At 48.2% G+C, this 4,107-nt stretch overlaps 1 pseudogene; it reads left to right on the top strand.

The window, feature by feature from the left end:
* The first annotated feature begins 337 nt into the window (after nucleotides 1–337).
* LOC138168614 (5'-3' exonuclease PLD3 pseudogene) lies at nucleotides 338–1,792 on the top strand (annotated as a pseudogene).
* The last annotated feature ends 2,315 nt before the right edge of the window (nucleotides 1,793–4,107 follow it).

The raw sequence follows: 4,107 nt of genomic DNA, 5'->3' as shown, positions 1-4,107 counted from the left end.
AATCATCTTGTCATCATCCACTCATGCCCATGCCTTCTGTCTATGTATATTCCTTCTAACTTCCCAAGTAATGAGAAAGTTCTTAGGAGTTACAAATACTCTCTTTCCATGTAGAAAAGTAAACAGTTTAACCCTATTGAAACCCTTATGATTTTGCTTTCATTTTTATCTTTTTATGCTTCTCTTAAGCATTGTATTTGAAAGTCAAATTTTCTGGAGCTCCACCACCTGAATCTTGTTCCGGCCGTGGGACCCTTCCTGGGCCCCAGCCCTCGTTTGGAGAGGGAGCTCATCCTTCATCCCCCTGCCTGATTCTGTCACGGTTCAGCTGAGGAAGATGAAACTGAACACGGTGTAACGACAGCTGAAGCCACATCCTGAGGAATATCTTCCCTCACCTGCTGTATCCTGGAAACCAGGAGACAAAAAAGTCTGATGGGTCCTGCTAATCATGACACTGACCATGATGGGCCTGGGTGCCCTGCTCACCCAGCTACTGCTGTGGCCCAGGCTCAGGACGCCCCAGGAGAGGACCCAGCTACTCCCCAACTCCATCTGTGAGGATCCCTGCCAGATTGTCCTGGTACAGAGCATCCCTGAGGGCTTTACCTTCCCCAAGGGCCCCGTCCACCCTTCCATCAGTCAGGCCTGGCTAGACCTGATGGCTGGTGCCCAGCCCAGCCTTGACATTGCCTCCTTCTATTGGACTCTGACCAACAATGACACCGAGACCCAGGAGCCTTCTGCCCAACAGGATGAGGAGATTCTCAGGCAGCTGCAGAATCTGGCCTTAAGGGGTGTGTCTGTATGCATGGCTATCAGTAAGCACAGGGGTCCCCAAACCCAGGCCAACCTGCAGAGACTTCTAAAGAGTGGGATCCAAGTATGGATGGTGGACATGCAGAAACTGACCTATGGTGTCCTACATACCAAGTTCTGGGTGGTGGATCAAACCCATATCTACATTGGCAGTGCTAACATGGACTGGCACTCACTGATCCAGGTGAAGGAGCTGGGGGTGGTTGTCTACAAGTGCAGCTGCCTGGCCCAGGACCTGGGCAAAGTGTTTGAAGCCTACTGGTACCTGGGCTGGCCAGACAGCAGCATCCCCTCCCCCTGGCCAGACAATTACAATCCACTACAACCTGGAGACCCCCATGGAGCTGTGCCTGAATAGGACCCCTTCCCAGGCCTTCCACTCAAGTGCTCTTCCATCACTGTGCCCCGGGAGTCGCATCCTGGACCTGAATGCCCTGCTCAGCCTGGTGAATGATGCCCTAGACTTTGTCTATGTTTCTGTGAACTATGAACTACCTACCCATCATGGAGTACTCCCACCCTCAAAGGTTCTGGCCAGCCATTGATGATGCCCTTCGGCCAGCCGACTTTGAGCTGGAGATTCAGGTGAGACTTCTGGTCAGCTGCTGGGGCCACTCAGAGCCTGCCTTGTATCCCTTCCTGATGTCCCTGCTGCCTTCCAGGACAACCACACCCACTACAATGTGCAGGTGAAGCTCTTTGTGGTCCCCTCCAATGAGGCCCCAGGCCCACATCCCTTATGCTTGCATCAACCACAGCAAGTACATGGTGACAGACTGAGAGGCCTATGTGGGCACATCCAACAGGTCTGGCAATGATTTCACACAGATTGCAGGCTCAGCCCTGGTGGTGAATCAGAGCCAGCCTCTGCACACAGCTTGAAGCCACCTTCCTTTGGGACTGGGACTCCCCATACAGGCATGAGCTGGACAGTCCAGGCTGGACCGAGGGGCACTCCTGCCACGTGCTGTGAGTGCCCTGTGCCTGGGCACACATCGTCTGGGCCCAGCTCCCTCATGCTGGCCGGGAGCCCCACCTGGGGGTGTTGCTTCTGACCTCCTGCACTACTCTCTCACCTTGATCTCTGCCCATCTCTGAGAGTCTCTGTCACTATCTCTGTCGGTTGGTCTTTGTGGCTTCCTGTCTCTTGAGGCTTTTGTCCAGCTTTGTTTGGATTTCTATGATTTCCATCTTTTCCCCTGTGTCTCTCTCCTGTGTCTCCCTCCTATCTCAGTCTCTGCCTCTGAAACCTAGGCAGGCTGTTTGACCAGGTGTTCCCACCAGCATAGGGCATAAGCCTAGCCAGAGCTGGACTGACAGAACCCGGCCAGGTTCAGCCAGAGGCTCCCCTCCTCTTCCCAGATTTCCTTAAGGCTGTGGAATAAAGGGGCCAATGGGTTGGAGTCCTCATCTCATGATGAAAGGAAGTAATAGAGACTTGGACAGGGGCCTCTTGGGGGCTGCCCCTTCACTGCCCCACAACAAGCCCTGGAGATGCATCTGCAGTCAGGGATTCCAACAAGAATATAGTGTGGATAAGGCACAAAACAAGTCTAATTTTCTATTCAGAGCTAGACTTTTCATCAGGAATGCTTAAGAGTTCTCTATTTCATTAAATAGAGAAGAAAGTTTATCCATTCCCCCCCCCAAATGATTATATTCAGGGTTTTTTTTTCTGGACAGGTGATTTTGGTTATAATTTTACTTTCTTTACCATGAAGACTATCACATTCCAGGCCCACCAATCCTTTAATGTAGAAGTTGCTAAATCTTGTGTTATCCTAACTGTGGCTACACGATATTTGAACTGTTTCTTTTTGGCTACATATATTTCTTCCTTGCCCTAGAAGCTATAAAATTTAACTGTTTATATTCCTATTAGGTTTCATTTTGAGATCTCTTTCAGGAGGTGATCACTGGATTCTTTTAATTTCTATTTCACCCTTTGCATCTGTAAAGTCAAGCATGAAAAGCTTTCCAGAGGACTGCTGCTATGAATAGCTTTCAAGGTTCTGATTACACAGTATAGTAAACCCTCTATTTATTCAGTAACAGACTAAGACAAAACATTCAAAGAAAGTCAAGGTACAGCATTCACAATGTTATAACTTATTACTAAAATAGCCACATAGTGTTCACCAAAGTGGTCACATATTTCTGAAAAAATACATTCATTCTGTAACTCAATCATTTAGTAAGTCCTCAATTCAATCACAAAGTATAAAAGCTCAAAGTCCTCCACCCATGGGGCACAAGTAAGTTATAATTCATCAGTCACTTACTCAGTATCCTCCTAATGGGTAGTAGAAAGTACAAGGGCCATCTACCCCTAGGTCACAAGTAAGTTATAATTTCATCAGTCACTACTCAGTACCCACTGAGAGTGGGTACTTTTTATCTTGACTTGAGGCAGGATTTCAGCTTCCATGGTTCCTTTTACATTGTCCCAGCTCCTGCCCAAATCTAACCAACTGCCACCTGAGTACAAAGGTAGACAGCTCCCAGTTCCTTATCCAGCTCTCCATGCCATTCCTGCTCCATATTGAAGCTCACAGAGTCCAGTCCACTTCAAGTCTTTCACAGTCTCTGTTCCTGGGAAGACAAGGCTTAACAAAGCCAAAATAATGTTCATACACATTAACAAAGCCACAACAACATTTGTACAAAATTCCAGCACCACAGTCATGCTTTCCCAGTCTTTGGAAGCTCCAGCTGGCCCTTTGAAGTCTTCAGCAGCTCCCAGAAGTTGGTAGCCCCTCAGTTACATCTTCTTGAAAGCTTTCATCAGAAGTTCCCAGAAGAAAAGTCTCAGCAGAAGCTCCATCCTCAAAATCAGAATCACTTTCTCTAGCCTTCATGTGACTCACTCCAAGAAATTCTGTCTCAGTTCTCAATTCTCATTTCTCTTCTCAGTTCTTCTCAATTCTCAGTTCAGTCTTCAGTCCAGCAGTAGCAGCCCAGCCTCTAGATGCTTGTAGCAGCCCAGCCTCTAGATGCTTTCTGAGAGAAATTCTGTTTCTCTCTCTCTCTCTGTCTCTCTCTGTCTCTCTGTCTCTCTGTCTCTCTCTCTCTCTGTCTCTCTGTCTCTCTCTCTCTGTCTCTCTGTCTCTGTCTCTGTCTCTCTCTCTCTGTGTCTCTCTGTGTCTCTCTGTGTCTCTCTCTCTCTGTCTCTCTGTGTCTCTCTCTCTGTCTCTCTGTCTCTCTCTCTGTCTCTCTCTCTCTCTCTGTCTCTCTCTCTGTCTCTCTCTCTGTCTCTGTCTCTCTGTCTCTGTCTCTCTGTCTCTCTCT

Source organism: Petaurus breviceps, unplaced genomic scaffold (assembly GCF_028583685.1).
Source record: "Petaurus breviceps papuanus isolate PSGF00001 unplaced genomic scaffold, PetGlider_PUasm1.0 37, whole genome shotgun sequence".
Classification (NCBI taxonomy): domain Eukaryota; kingdom Metazoa; phylum Chordata; class Mammalia; order Diprotodontia; family Petauridae; genus Petaurus; species Petaurus breviceps.
Note: the sequence above shows the minus strand (reverse complement) of the source record. Positions and strands in the feature narration are given on the sequence as shown.